Source organism: Capsella rubella, unplaced genomic scaffold (assembly GCF_000375325.1).
Source record: "Capsella rubella cultivar Monte Gargano unplaced genomic scaffold, Caprub1_0 scaffold_7, whole genome shotgun sequence".
Classification (NCBI taxonomy): Eukaryota; Viridiplantae; Streptophyta; class Magnoliopsida; order Brassicales; family Brassicaceae; genus Capsella; species Capsella rubella.
In genome coordinates, this window is record NW_006238917.1 from 13,741,780 (window position 1) to 13,757,346 (window position 15,567).

At 32.3% G+C, this 15,567-nt stretch overlaps 1 long non-coding RNA gene across 1 annotated transcript; it reads right to left on the reverse strand.

Moving 5' to 3' along the window:
• Positions 1-8,205: 8,205 nt before the first annotated feature.
• LOC111829333 lies at positions 8,206-8,776 on the reverse strand. The gene is made up of 2 exons (XR_002832787.1): positions 8,626-8,776; positions 8,206-8,502 (listed from the first exon to the last, which is right to left on the reverse strand). It is a non-coding gene; the product is annotated as an uncharacterized LOC111829333 (long non-coding RNA).
• Positions 8,777-15,567: the final 6,791 nt, after the last annotated feature.

The window sequence follows — 15,567 nt, forward strand, 5'->3', positions numbered from 1 at the left end:
GGAAAAACCTAGGTCGACTTTATAAGCTTTGGAGCGCCGTTTCTCTCTAAAACTTCACTTTGTCGCTTTGTGAGTTTGAGAGAGAATAGAGAGTGAGTTTGACCCCTTTTTGGTGCTTTTGAGTGGGTTTTTGGAGGGATCAAAGCTTGCCCTTGTGGTTCAAGGCTAGAGGAAGGTTGATCTGTGGTATTTGGTGTCTGTGGAGATCATTTTCACTCTTGCAAGTCCCTGTTTCGTTGCTGTTCCTTCTTGTTAAAGAGGTGAGTGCATGACCAGGCTTATCTAAGCATGTTTGATCATTGTTTAGGGTTTTGATGATTGTTTGATTGATTTCCTTTGCTTGTTTGGCTCTTTACTTGATGATTGATGCCTGTGGAATCCCTTGGAGACTCGCTCATATCATGGTGATGATTTGGAGAAGAGATCCAGTGAGAATCGTAGTTGGAGCGTCTGCTGAGAGTCAGTGTCTATCGACACCAAGGGTGGGTGTCGTTCGACACCAACGTTTTGTCGCGCGAGGATAACTGCGTCTTACGATTGGAATGTTGAGACCGGTGTCGTCCGCGAGGGTCGACAGCGAGTGTCGATCGACACCAGTGGTGGGTGTCGATCGACACCGATAGTCAGAAGCGATTATGGTCTATCTTTTATTGGTTGTTTGGTTCTTTTCCTTTGATAATGGTTGAATGTGCTTGTGTGTATAGCCAGTGGTGGTATAATTGCCTCACTAAGTATTTATGAAATACTTATGCATCTCTTTCTTTGATGCAGGTAAAAGCAAAGTGTGATCCGTGGAATCATGGCGAGGAGAGGAGGATGATCTAGGCGCTCATTGGTGTTTAGATTATTGTAGGATTTGTTAGGATGCTAGAATGGAATTTAGAACCATGTTAGGATGAATTCGTTTATGGAATAATGATAGTTGAACTTGTTGGATTAATGGAATTGTTTGATTGGATTTCTATTTAAGTCTTCCGCTGGTTACGTTGAATTGGTTGATTGTCTGATTTGCTTTAAATGGGTTAATCCGGATTGTTTGTTTAAAAAAAATTTGGGATGGGTTCTTTCAATATATAAGATAGAAAGACTAATTTACCCATATATTTACTGTATAGCACTAATAATAGGTTGTATCATATCTTCATATATATAATTGCTAACAAATTAATTATATACCATATTAAAATGATTTGATTTAATAGATTATGACAACACATATATGATGCTCTCTTTCTTTGGTTGTGAGAAATCTATAATATTTTTCATTCAAATCTGAAAAAAAAATCATTTTTATTTACCGAAAAGATATGTTATTACCATTTAAGACCACCTTTTGGAGGTTTCTTAAGAACCTAGTATCTTTAACTATAAAATAATATATTAAATTGTTTGTATGTTTTAAATGACAGAGAAAAATTTGTGTTTGTTCGGAGAGAGATGATCGCAAATGAAGAAAAAAGAAAAAGAAAAATTGAAGACCAATTAGACGTTGCCACGTCAACTATTTCTCAGGTTCTTCAGTGTCTTTGTATTTTTACCGTTGTATCCTATGAAATTATTTTTAAGTTAAAGAACCTCTAAAATTTGTGCGTTGTAGGTGGTCTTAGAGATGACATGTCCATTTTTTGTTGGTTTGAAAAATTGTACTAACTTTTTTTTGGTGTCGGTGTTCTATATTTCACGAGTCTCTTTCTCCGATAAGCGATTAGCTCGACCACTCAAAATCAAGCTTTTCTTATTTACATGTGGAGATTTTATTTTTTTTAAATTCTGCAGAATTGTCCAAGTGCATCTCAAGTTCCTTTCCAAACCTATTGTGTCTTCATATGGAAAATACCTTATTAGCCAAGTTCCTACTCTCATACCTTGTAACCTCTCTTAGGCTTTTCTGCATTTGAAGAGTGAAGTCTCTGATTTTTCGCACTTTCTCGTTCATAGAGATGTTGGTTAAGGAGTCTACTCAACTTTTTTGCCTTGCACAAGCTCCTTGAGCACCCATGGATTGTGCAAAACGCAGATATTTCAAGCATATACAGAGGTTGTTGAACTCTTTGTTTTGTTCTCTAGTTCCTTAATTATACTTTTGTGTTGTCTTCTTCTATATTATTGAATTTAAAAGAAAAATAAATGTGGAATTAATTTTATTTTTTGGTGATTCCGATATGCTAACATTTTGGTCATAGTTATAAAATAAAAGTCTAACTTTCTTTTCTTTCAACCACATATTAATATCAAAATTAATTATTTGATTGGATAATAAAAAGAAGTTTAGACATCATTGAAATATGAGATGATCAAAATCCTCCTTCGTAAGGTTCGCAAGTCGCATTGAGCCGTAGTTCTCCATGTAGAAGTTCGGTACCAAGGAAATATGACACTTATTTTGGGTCTGTACACTACAAGAATTCGAGGTTGTAACCAACGGACTTTCCGACGAAAATATTTATGTCGGTAATTACTGACGGAATACCGATGGATTATAGACAGAAAATGTAACCGTCAGTAATCCGTCGGTTATTTAACAACGTCTTCTCCACTTCTTCTGAATTTCTATTCTATACATCTTCCTTCTCTTACAGTCGCATGAACGGCAATCTACTCCTTCCCCAGTGACGGAATCAAGTTCAGGCGAGTGCAACCGGCGAATCCATTCCCCCATCTCAACCACCTCCATTCTCTCCAACTTATTATGGTGCAAGTCCTAAATTTCTAATTTTTCTCACTTTTTTGTTAGATGTATTAAGTGTATAGTTTAGAACCACCTCCATTCTCTCCAACTTATTATAGTGCAAGTCCTAAATTTCTAATTTTTCTCACTTTTTTGTTAGATGTATTAAGTGTATAGTTTAGATTTGTTAGAGTTGGTTCTAACAGTAGATATGGAATCTAGATTTGTTACAATTAGGTGTTAGACTTGTGCATTCAATTTGTGAGGATTTGTCTTCTTGGGTATGTTTATTTTTTTTTTGGTAAAGATTGGGTTTTTGTTTGTAAGGATTGGGGTTTTTTTAAAAAAGAATTGTTTGTTTTTGTAAACAAATATTACTAGTTTTGTAAAATTGTATATGATAAATTTTATTTCGTGAATAAATTTAAATTTTATTTTGTATTATCGGATTTATGGAATAGAATTTATTTTTTATTACTATATAAATATTATATTTCTCATTATTTGTTTATTTTTCTTTACAATATTTTTAATATTATTAACATTTGTGTTGTAGATTTTATGAATTATTTATAAATATCATATTATCATATATTTTTTCTTTTGAAGATTAAGTAATAATTGGTATATTATAATTCAAATACAAAGGTTATTTGTAATTTATGAAAATTAATGATTTTTCAAAAGAAATTAATAATTTCTAACAAACGTTTTGGTTTGTTTGTAGAAACTATACTAGTTATGTTCAAAACTCGTCTAGCCACAATATCGGAGAAGCAAGTGCTTCTCGATCATGTGATAGCACCATTGCGGATTCACAAGCCTCTGCTCCCATAGAGATGAGCTTTGAAGATTTTGTCTCTCAACCAGAACGAGAACGAATCCCGGAATTACATCCACATTTCATTCCATGTACGGCATGGTTCAATGAATCTCATAACGGCATTAAAAAATCTCTTTTGTGTATGATGCAAGGAATCCTAATAAAAACCATATGCAACGTTCTCAGTGATGCCTTTGCGTGAACAAGAAATGTGGTTTAAGCAATTTGCGGTAATAATTTCAACTTTAGTTACTTGTTTAAAACATTATTTTTAGGGCTAATGTATATTCTTTTGGTATTGTAGCAATATTTAAATTGGCATCCGGATTTCACCACTGAATTTTGAAATTAATTCAAAAAAGCGGCTACCTTGCAATATACTAGAACTTTGAGTGAATGGAAGAAAAGGTGGAAGAAAGGGAAAATGCCAAAATGGGTGAACCAAGAAGTGTTAGATGGTTTGATTCTTTATTGGAGCAAACCATATACAATTTCACGTGCCTCACAGAACTCTTTGAACAGTAGAAGCTAACTTGGGGGATTAGGCATGGCTACTCACAATTCTGGTCCGATAAGCGCCTCTACTCGAGAACTCCAAGTTGTAAGTTATAATTTTTTGTTCAAATCTTATTTGGTGTTTGAAATCTATATACAACTTAAATTCTTTGTTCAGACTATTAGAGATTGTGTTGTACCCGACAGTCTTACTTTGATGGAGGCTATGCACACCAACAACAAGACAAAGCAGTTACAAGATGTTTGAGCTAAGATGGTCATTGAGGCCTCAATGAGGCGGAAGGATGAGATGCAAATTTCTCAACATGTTGTACAATCTCCTAACGGATCAGAGTCTACTGTTGAATTGGGAAGAGAGAAACTAAACATGGTCTTTTTCGAGGTAGTAAGTCTAGATTTTTCAAGTTCACTTGACTTTATTGTGAAATGATTAAATTACTTTTTTCTAATGCCTTTGTAGGAAACTTATAAAGCCAAAGGATGGATTTTTGCGTTAGGAAATCTCTCCCAAATGAGTTCTTCTTCACGTTCATCGGGTTACTAATATGCTCCCACTCAACAATTCCAGGAAGCTATGAAAGAGAAAGATGAGCGGATTGCGGTTTTGGAGAAGGAAATGGAAGAACAAAAAGCAAAGAACAACAGTAGGGGAATGAGGACCTCGCAGAGCTCATGGGCGAGATGCGGGCAAAGCGTACGTCTTCGTACTCTTAGTTTTATGAATTTTAGTTTTTTTGGAACAATTTCTAGTTTATTAAACAATTTCGTGTTTTTGGTTTTAAAAATATTCACTAAAAATTTTGATTTTAGAAATTTAAATATTTCGGCGGAGCATTTCGAACGTTTGTTTTCGAGTTTCCGTCGGTAATGACGAAGAAGTTCTAACATTTGTTTTCGAGTTTCCGTCGGTAATCTGTTGGTTATGACGGAGAATTTCGTTTTCGAGTTTGCGTTGGTAATACGTCGGTTATGAAGAAGAATTTCAAACATTTTTGTTTTCAAGTTTTCGTCGGTAAACCATCAGAAAAATACAATTGTATTGATAGATTATTGAAGGATTTACTGATGTCTCATTCTATCAGAAATATGTTGGTAATTACTGACGGATTATTGTTACACCTGTTTCCAACAGATTTTTTTTTGTCGGTTTGAAGCTGTTTTCTTGTAGTGTGTAGTAGCTTTGAAACCTGTCCAATTCACCCTTCTACTCGTCTCTGCTCCCGGTCCATGTGTTGCGTATTCACAATAGAAATTTTTGATACCAATCGTGCCATTCCAGTCTGCTCAACCCGCAGGATCCACTACATCACCAATATATGATTGCATAACACCAAGCGTTGCATACTCATTCCATAGACAACCGAGAAAGGTCTTCACCGTGGCTTTGACGTTGGCTAAATTAGCGCTCCATGTGATGTTACATTTTATAAGTGTGAATTCCGATTTGTAACCAAATTTTCACATGCTTAAGCCATGATCATGTTGGCCTGCTCGCTCATTGATTTTCTTGCAACGATGGAGCAATATTAGAAAATGACAGAGGCATATCCATAGATGAACATTCCGGTGATATAGCAGTCTCTATAAAATTGGTGTTTTTTGTGAGGGTATAGAGCATCGTGATATCCTTCTATCATGCTTTGGTATATGATGGATATGTTTCCACTGACACGGAGGGCCACTGCTGGTCGGTGGTCCCTTTGCTGGCCCGACCGTGTTGCGATATTAATCGCCCTAAAACCATCACCATTAAAAGCTGAAATTGCAAAAAAATAAAAATAATAATAAGGATATTTTAATAGCTTGATATAATGAAAGAGATATTGGGTATAATCTCTATCTAGATGATGAATTATTTTTAATTTCTATCAAGATGATGAGTTATTTCCTTGTAGGTTACAGAAATTGATAATCTAATCATTGATGAAAGTGACATAGAGGAAGATTACAAAAATACGTCTAGCGTTTTTCGAAAACCGGCAAACAACCAAAGTTACACAAAAAGAAGATTTAACCAGAATCGCACTACAACAACAACCACTGAAGAAGAGATAATTTCTTTGAAAAGCCGAGTCAATTACCTAGAAGACGAATTAAAGAAATTGCATGCTCTTATTAACTCTTTTGTTAGTTCTAATACCAGCAATCGAAGGTAAAATATATATATTTTTCAATTATGTATTTTGCTTTTACTAAAAAAGATTTTAAGTGTTTATATTCATGTTGATTAAGCAGGGACTAAGTGGTAGTTATGAGTTGGATACACACCAAGCAAGCTTAAGATGGATGTTTAGCTTTAAGTTCAATTATTTTTCCTATATTATTTTAAATATTTTTTATTATTAATTTCTATTTTCCTCCACAATTCATTGAACATTCTCTATATAAAATTATATATTAAATTTGTTACAGAATGTATTTTTGCAAAAAAAGGTCACATAACTATTACAATTGTTATGACTGAAATTATCCTCACAATTTGTCAATGATTGAGACAATGTTTACATGACTTAATTAATCTGTAACAATCTTATGACAAAATAGTTACGAATTTTTTACAAAATTTTTGGTCTTAATTTAGTATCTAAAAAGTCACATATGTGTGACGAATTTTGAGTATCAAATTAAAGTCACGATTTACAAGTACATATTGGTAATAAAATCGTCACAGTTGTTAGACTATCTCCAAAGGGAGATGCTTATCAAAAATTATAGAGGTGCTAAAGGTTTTGGGTGATTAAAAATTAATCAATATAGGGTTAAATGTTTAGGGGCGATGCTAAACTAAAGAGTTTAAAGAGCGCCCCTTAAACCTACGTGGCACAATTTAATTGGTTTTGAACTGCAGATAAAGGAAAAAAATGGTTTGGCCTTTGTTTCTCTTTCACAAAACTTTTTATTCTTCGTTTGGGTGGAAGAAACGGCGACAGAACATATTCTGAACAAAACTGTTTCTACCCAATCCTTCTTGATCTGGTACGTTTACATCTGCAATCTCCTTATCATTTAACCTCTCTTCACTTAGAGATTTACTCATCAAACAAATTGTTCTAAATCGGGTTTATTGATCTGTTTGGAGAATGATCTTTCTGGGTTTGTAGCCAAATTATTTCCAGGCACTTCTCTCGATTTATCTTAATTCCTTGTTGCAAAATTTCGAATCTTTTGTATCTCTCATGTTGAGGAAAAAGCTGCACACAAAGTGTTTGTTAGAATGCCAAAACGACACTTTCAGAACCTCCTATGGGGTTCACCATTAGACAAAGAAAATCAAACATTTTTTAAGAGTTTCAAAGCATTAATTTAATCATTTTTTTTTAAAATATGACTAAAACCCCTAAATAGGCATCTCCCTTTGGAGATGCTCTTACAATAGTTATTATTGACACTATTTCGTCACGACTTGAGACAATAATTAGAGACGACTTTGTTCGTTATAATATTGTGACGAAAAAATTACGAATTTATGACCAAAAAATACGTTACAAAATTGTATCTACGTAAGTCACAAATTTGTGACTATATATTTTAGTCTCTAACAAAAGTCACAATGATTCACTTTTTTTGTAATACGTAAGTGTATGCAATAGATAAAACACAACAAAAGTGTTTTGGTTTTTGGGCACAAACAAAACTACTTCAAGTCCAATAACAAAAACAAGAAATGAACTCTTTGAGCTTAACAAGTTTTTCATCTGAACACTTTTGTTATGTTTTATATGAACTCTTTGAGCCCAAAACACTTGTTGTGTTATATTTTATTTGTTTTATACTCTCACTGGGAACTATTATTATTCAAAAAAAAATAATACAAATTCTTACCAAGAGTTGCAGACTTGAACGTTTGTGTACCATCTTTTATGTTTAAACTACCTGTGATGATGGTTGAAGTTTAACCGTCCCCAATGAAAGTTAAATTATGTTTGGAAATGTTGACAACTTCATCTCAGATGCCTTTCTTCACGTACATAACGTATATCTTTTGGCTTAGTTAAGGTACCGCCGCAACTGTCTTTTGCCACCACCACATCGACAATCATAGCCCTGGGCATTCGGTTTAATCGGATATTTCGGTTCGGGTTTTTCGGTTTTTTAGTTTTTTTGGTTATTAAAAATTCTACCGAATTGAACCGATTAAAAATTCTGTTCGGTTTGTTCGGTACTCGATTTTTTCGGTTCGGTTATAGGCAAAAAAAAATTTCCCGAATTTAACCCGAATTGATTTTTTCCTCGGTTTATTCGGTTAACCGAAATAAGTTACAAGTCCAATAAACAATTTACAAATCAATTTAACAAATTTTACAACTAAAATAAGAAGTACACACAAATAACAAGTCTAAATCCATTAAAAAATAGGGTTTTCGACGAGATAGTGGTTGTGGCTGCTCAATCCCACTTTCCGGCAAGACTTTTTACCAGCCAACCGCATAAAAATTTGCTCATGTAGTCATGTGGTTTGCGTTCAAAAGGCCAGCTCAATCCTCATCTTTCAGAACTGAAAACAAAATACAATGAAAGAAAAATATTCAGTAAGTCGTTATATAACAAACGACACTAGATTTAGGTACCTCTCACTTAAGAAGAGCAAAAGATAAAGGATAAACAGAGGCATATTTACCTGCAGTAAGATCAACCGGTGGCGTTGAAGTTGTCCTTGCTCATTTAGTAATGATTTGGAGAAGAAAGAGAGAGACTTTAAGAAAATGAGAAGTTTTGATAACTTTTTCCTCTAGGTCTCGTAGAGGTGAAAGGAGGCTGAGGAAAATGCAAATGAATGGAAAACAACTTAGATCTAGGGTTTTCTAAATAAAAATTAAGTGATAAATAAAAATATTGGACCTTAATATTGGGCTGAACCAAAACATTAGTATAAGCCCAATCGAACTTCATATAACTCTGAAACACAAACTTTTATTAAAAGCCCATATTTGCTAAAAACATAAAACACAATAAACCTAGCGTTTTAGCCTTCGTTCTCGGTGAAGTTTCACCATGGCCGTCGTTTCTTTTATGTTTTAACTTAGTTGCAGACAACATCTTCAGGAGTTACAGTGATGATTAGAAGAAAACCGAGAAACCGTTCGATTACTGGTCGCCGAACCGAACCGATCTGAAAACCAAAATTACAAAATAATTTCGCCGATCGGTTCCCTTTATCTCACACCTTCGGCACCGAAAACCGAAAAACTCAGTTTATTCGGTTCGGTTTTATCGGTTTACGCCGATTGTTAAACCGAAACAAAAAAAAAATCAATAAAGGATGGAAAATATTCTTTTTTTCATACACAAACCAGTAAGTTCTCGCTAAATTTACAAAAAAACCATTAGTGTAATTAGGATCTTTTAATAGATTGATATAAAAAGAGATATTGGGAATTATTATTATTCAAGAAAAAGAGAAGAAAAATTCAGGGTTTTTATTCCATTATGTCCCATAATTATAGTGAATTTTTACTATAAACGTTTTTTATCAGAAAAATAATTCCAACTGTGGTTCCATAACTGTTATTTTTAAAACAAGGAAAAGTGGTATTAATTTTGTTTTTTTACTGCAAATAAAACATCTTTAAAATAAACTAAAAATAATTTAATTTAATTGATATCAAAATTAGTTTACAGAGGATATGCATATATATACATATTTTACGCTTTTTTATCTGAAAGATGGGTGTATTTCGAAGGTTACCAAATTTATATATATAATACTAAAAATGATATGTCGAAAATATTAGGGTTATATATTGTGATAGTACGTAAAGCCAAGCCTTCATTTGCCGCCGATATTTCTTCTTTCCTAACAACAATCATAGCCGTGTTAATCTTCAACACTGATTTGTTAAAGAAAATGAATAATAAAGCATGACGTCTCATCTCCGAGAGAGATGAGGACAATGACTTGATATCCAACAAGTAGGTTTGATATGTTTGTTTGTCTACTCCTTTGCAGATTTTTATCACTGAGGTATCATCGTCTGTTGGGATAAGATCGGAGTTAGGAAGGGAAATATAGGTTTGGAAGAGGGTTATTAAGAAAATTATGATGAGAAACAGCAGAGTTCTTGTTAAGAACAATCATGGTTGTCTCTCTTATCTCTCTCTAACTAGTGGTGAGGAAAAGAGATATTTGTGCTTTCTTTTTATTCGTAAATATTACGAATTTCGTTAGCTTGATTTAAATTCTTATAGTAAATTTATTAGCTAATTTGAAGGTTTAGTAGTTTACGGAATGTAAAATTAATGATATCCTATATTGAATTCAAGTGGATGATGTGTCAATGCATCAATGCTCACCACACTTTAGTTTCAGTTTGATTAGTTAATAATTTGAGTTCATTCCATATTTTTTTTGTATCTAATAAGATCTTAACGGTACATTGATATATTCGTACATTCTCGGATAATAGTATAACGAGTTGACGATAATAGACCGGGGAGAGTTGACGTTGGTCAATAGATCATAGAAAGATATCAATTTGCGGCAGTACTCTTGACAGGAGAACATAATCTCTATGATTGTTAGAAATAGAATAAGAAAACGTGTATATATATGCATTTTTAAAAATCTTAATTAATATGGATGGTTCGTCTTAATCCATATATATTAATAATTAATGCAAACTTTATGTTTTAGCGAAAAACGTCTATATAAGCAGTACCTTGACGTATTTAGAAAGCTAGTTTTTTCCCAATCTTTTGAAAAACTAAATACTCTCTCTTTTTTATTTCATCCCACTCCCATGTACCATATATAATTGAGATTAATTTGGGGTGTAATTGTAACAAAATGAGTTATTGTAACCCCTTAGCCTTTTTTGTTTTTTTCTAATTTATGGCTCATAAATCCACTAATCATCTCTACTATATCCTATATACACATACAAAACCTACCAAAAGAGGTTACTACAACCCCTTAAGTCTTTTTTGTCTTTTTCTAATTTATCACTCATAAACCCAATAATTCTATCCACTACACCCCACATCTTATATACACATACAAAACCCATCAAAATAATTTCAGATCCTATATAATTCAGGTTGTAAAATTGTTCAAAGAGGTTATTGCAACCCGTTAAGTCTTTTTTGTCTTTTTGAATTTATCGCTCATAAACCCACTAATTTTATCTACTACATCCCACTTCCTATATACACACATACAAAACCCACCAAAATAATTTTAGATCCTATATAATTTTGGTTGTAAAATTGTTCAAATTATAGATGTTACTGAAATCCCTTAAGTCTTTTTTGTCTTTATCACTCATAAACCCACTAATTATATCTAGAGTGATTTACACTTACACCCACTTTATAAGTAAAATATTGCAGATACGCATACTTTCTAAACATTGTGTATTTTTATTCTCTTTTACAAAGATACGCAAATTTTTGGACTAAAATACCATTGTCATTGTTTTTTTATTTGGTTGGTCACGTAACTAGAGATCTTTGTAACAAAGTTATTTTAGTTTGTTTCTCTCTTTCTCTCTCTTTCTCTCTTTTATAAACTATTTGTTGTCTTCACTTTAGATAACTATTAGGGATATTTGCGCTGAGACAAACTTTTCCATCTTTAATTGCACTCACGCACACTCTCCAGGGAAGAGGCACTTTGGTCTCGTTCAAATACACTCCAACCTTTACTCTTTTCCATTCAACTAGATTCATTTTTTGTTCCTTTATCTCTTTCCTTCCTTTTCATCGACACTCTCTCTCTTCTATTTTTTCGTCTGAATAATTCATTAAAAACATTCGGTTGACTTATACAATATGGCAAGGAAAAATTCCTTCTAAACAAAAGCCGGCGGTTACATGTAAAACCCCAGATAAAAAGACCCAAAATGGGTGAATCAAATAACGAAAAACCTTAAATAGAAGCGTCAAAGGCAAATAACAAAATATCCCAAGCAACAAAACTGATAACTTTTTACCAAAAGGATCTGACGTACGTTTCCATAGAAAAATTTGGAGCTGGATAGAGGTTTCATTAGATGAAACAAACATGAGCTTCAAAGAGGACCCAACATTAGATTGCCTTCAACAGAGAAAGCCCGAGGAGGGAACTAAAACGAATTCACCAAAACCACGACCCCAGCAGAAACGAACACAGATAAACAAGAGGATCAAAGCACAAATCCTTACCATCATTACCACTCTAAAAACCAAGGGATACGAGAAGGCATCGCTACAAGGAGAAACCCTGAGATCCGGAGGGGAGAACTTCAAAAAGGACCACCATTACTTGCACACGGACATTCGTAGACCCAGCCAATGCCACCTACAGACTAAGAACTGGTTACGCCAACGCAAAAGAAGGAATGGAGACCGAGTCGCCGCAATGTCTAAAACTCCTCAACCTAACTAAGACACCAGAGGTAGAGAAAAACCAATGTAGAGATATATTACGGAGGCCGTTGCCACAAATGCAGCCGGAGCACGCAACATACCCACATTAATTCCAATCCAACAAGATCAGAACTAATGATGAGATCAGAGATTCATCAACCTAACCGGAAAAACTAAAACTCTACACCTAAACCAAAACACCAACTGAGGCCACCATCAAGAAACATGGGATATACCAAACACTCTTGACTTGATGAGATTGAAATCATTTACCGGACAAGGAATTGACCGCACCATCCCATTAGAAGAAAACCCCTCGGACAAACACCAACGAGCATCGCTGAATATACATTTGTTCTCCAAGAAATGGACACCCTTTCATTATACAAACTCTTTCATTCACAAACATAAAATGGACACCCTTTCATTTCACGGTCCATTCATATCCGTTCCGCCTCCAATCCTTCTAATCATCATCGGCAATGGATCTCATTATATAGAAAAAAATACAATTACAATGTATTGTACAAAAATAAATAGAAAATATTTTTTATATAGAAAAAAATACAATTACAATGTATTGTACAAAAATAAATAGAAAATATTTTCTTGATAACACATAAAATTGACAAGAACAGATAAAAGAACAAGGAAAAGGAGAAAGAGAAAAGAATCGAAAAACAAGGAATGAAATTTGGTAAGTATCCTCTTTTTCTCTGTTGTCTAACTATGGTTTAGAAACAGCTAATTGTCACTAACATAGCTGTTTCTAAACCATATTTTATTAAGTTAGAGGGTGTCAATAAACTTGTAGAAAATAGTGAAAGTGGGAGAGAGTGATATAGAAAAACTTAACAGTGGGTGAGAGTGCAAATAATTCTTATCTCTACTACGTCTCACATCCTATATACACATACTGACATACAAAATCCACCAAAATAATTTCAAAATCCTATATATTTGGGGTGTAATTGTTCCAATATAAATTATTGTAACCCTTAGTCTTTTTTTGTCTTTGTTTTTTTTTTGGGGAAAAGTTGTCTTTAAACCCTATTAATTCCATCTACTACACACATCCTATATACACAAACAAAACACACCGGAGCAATAATTTACACATTCAAGCCCAAACAACAACAAAAATGTCACAGCCACGATGAAAACCACAAACCAACCTCTACTAAACCAAGATAAAAACAAAATTAGACAAATCTTCATCTCAAAGTTCCGGTCGAATGATATTTATTCTTTCATACCGCGCTTCGGTTCGGTTAAGTTAGACATGAAACCGGCTCACCGGATGGCAACACGGAGACGTCTTAGTTTATGTTAGGAAAGTGGGACTTGAAGTGAGAGTCCTATGAGCAAGACTTCTTATGTCTTCTCTTGAACAGTCTCTCGAGATCCTCACCAGCTCCCATATTGCTCACTCCTTTACCATCTCTTTCGCATTTCCTTCTGCGAAACTCAATATTATGTTTTACAATTATGCCATATTATTACACGGGAAAAGAAATCAATCAATATGTTCAATGTATGTAGATTATATGAGCTGAACACACTTACCGTGTTGTGCTATTTTTTAGTGTGTTTTATTCAATATTATTGTTTTATTCAAACTATATTAGACAAAATATTAATAAAATTCAATTATCTATACTATTAATTGGGGATCATTATTTGTCTTTATAGCCAAACAAACTTGAAAAAAAAATATTACAAAATATACAATTTCAAACCTATAGCCAAACACACTAAAAGACAGCAAAAAAATAGATTAAATAAATTAAAAAAAAAACAAAAACTATCTGTATTTATGAAAATCATTTTAATTTTGTTACCATAAAAAATGGACAATTAAATTCGAAATTAAAAATATGCAAACAGATTTAATATTAGTTATATACTTTAGAATATTTTTTGAAAATTATAATTTATATTTAAGAAAAATATAGATGAAAAAATATGTTTGATTATAAAAATACATATCATAAAATGTGTGAAATATACGACATAATTAATTATATCATCAAATTTTAAAAATATAATCTTAAAAAGTAGTTAAAAATATTTGAATAAATAATCTTAATTAAATTAATAATTAAAAATTTGTTGGCTAAAATCATGCGAAAATTATATATCACATGAAATCTCTTATTTTCACATAAAATCTTCATATTAAAAAAAGCAATCTCGAAAATATCGCACATAAATTAAAAGAGTTTGAAATATATTGATTACATATGAGATATTTCCGTTTTTCCTTTTAAAAAATCAATAATCCAATTTTTAAAAAAATTATTCAGAAATACAGAATTAATTCAATCACCCTAATAACTAGCACTTAACATAACCAATCGAAAATTAGAAAAATATTTAATTCGATTATTATTTTTCCTAACTATAATGCAATTTCAAATCTATAAACAATCCAAAAATAAAAAATAAAAGTTTAATTACATCGTAATTATTTGATCGTTATAAATTCAAGATTTCATATATTTTGGTACCTCATTAACTACTAAATCAAAACTACATAATAAGTGGATATAAAATAATTGTTATGTTTTATTAGCAATTTTTAAATAATAAATGGATTATATTTTTATGATTTAATTTCTACGTCTTCTAAGTAAGTTTCGAAAAGAAAAAACAATCAAGTAGTTAAGAACAAAATCCTTAACTATCTAACTGAAACTAAACTAAATGTCAAACATGTATGAATCCAAACTATAAATGATATACTATAAATATCTAAAAACATTATCCCACATATATAGGTACAACTGATATAATTATATTCAAAATAATATAAAGTCTTAAAATAATTAATTCAACAAAAAGGGCTAATTTCATTTTTTTGAATATATATGTCACTAATCAAAATTGTAATTGTATAAAATAAAATATATTTTTCAACCGTATTATAAATAAATATCATATCTAGCCAAAATAATAAAAATTGAATTATTTTATTGCATTAAACACATTACTTTATTTTTAATCAAATCGATACATGATTTTGTGATCACTTTCTGCAAAATGATTTTAATCTTATGCAACAAGAGTAAAAATATTATACAAGATGGGAACGGGATGTAAAGAGATCCGAACGGAATGTAAGCATATATTTTCATACAAAAGTCTTAGAACATGTTACAATTAAAATTAATTAACGCTTGCAGTTTTATATGTAATTTTGTTTACATCATCTAGC